Source organism: Botryllus schlosseri, chromosome 5, assembly GCF_051294905.1.
Source record: "Botryllus schlosseri isolate E-star chromosome 5, Bs_hap1, whole genome shotgun sequence".
Lineage (NCBI taxonomy): Eukaryota > Metazoa > Chordata > Ascidiacea > Stolidobranchia > Styelidae > Botryllus > Botryllus schlosseri.
This window is the reverse complement of record NC_137240.1, coordinates 422,060-423,522: the sequence shown is the minus strand read 5'-3', so window position 1 is coordinate 423,522 and position 1,463 is coordinate 422,060.

The following is a 1,463-nucleotide window of genomic DNA, read 5'->3' as shown; positions in this document are numbered from 1 at the left end:
CCGTCGTCAAAGCATCTCGATGGTGAAGGCGAAAAAGAATATCATACCTCTCTCTCTCTATTGTGGTACAGAACTTGAAAATTACTCGTATATTCGCCGCAACATATTTTATTTACATTCTTCAAAATCACTGACGGTACTTCAAGGTTACTTAAAAAACTATTGACGTTTTTTTTCTGACGAGAGTCGACTGAAAAGCTTTGAAAATATAAAGAGATATATGTTAGGATTACAAAATATCGTAATTCGCATGAATGAAATCACGTAACGAAACCGTATGGGATGGCGCGATTTTGATAACTGGTCGACGGGTATCACATTCATTGTGCAGAACATTCGCACCACATGATCGTGACCTTGTGATGTTTTGAAATGATGAAATACAAAAATTAAAAGAAATTGAAATTTAATTCACTGGCGTTTTCCCTTCAAAACAAGATAGTGAAAAGTGGAAAAAACACAAAGCCCATTCCACGCTTGATTGCGTCCTGGTTTGTAACGTTGTTGGTGAATGGAACCTGAAAAGTACAATGCATTTTATGTGGTGGGGTTGAGTTGGGCTTATTCATACTGTAGATTTATTCAATGGAAACGCCACAAATGTGCGATGCAAGGAGTAGATAGGAAGGTGTCGAAACGACTTGGAATAGTAGAGGGGTACGGGATGCAACGTAAACAACTGGCGACTGGATGAGTAGATTATGTGATTGTTTCTTAGGTTTGGCGAAAATCTACTGCGTTGATGGTCACTATAACACAAGATATACTAAAATTTGACTTGTTTTCATGTTAATGAACTGGTCGAAGGCATACTTATCTTGCTAAAGAGTTATCGTACTCATCCACCATTGATCCCAATAGTTATTTTATATTTGTTTCTATTGATAAAATACTCACAAGAGAGAGAATAATTACGGTATTTATTCAATAAAATTAATATACTATTCGTTATGAGAGGCTAAAGATTAGTAACTAGGGCTGGGCACGATTATTTCTGTATTATGTGTAGTTAAATGACGCATCTGAAATTCAAGTGAATAATTTTTTTTCTCCGAGTAATAATTCTACTGATTCAAGTCGAGTAGTGGTGGAGAGGATATTTTGAGTACTAACATTGAACGCTCTGCCACTAACTAAGAGGTAATTTTTGAATGAAAATTATAGTTTCAATGGTGTAAACCCTGAAATCTTGATTGATCCTTGATCGTATCACAGCATACGAAACAGAAACATGTATAGTACAAATCTAAGCTAGTTACTGGAAATGACATATCTGTGAGGTCATGATCGACTCACATCATTGTCACAAAGGACAATGAAATAAGGCATGGTCGAAAAATACTAAATTATCTTTAATGTATGTACAACTGGCATTATATTCTATGTGGTGGTGTAAAAGGCACGTAATTGAACTTTCCACATCATTCATCATGATGTTATATTGACTGATACTCTAATTGACG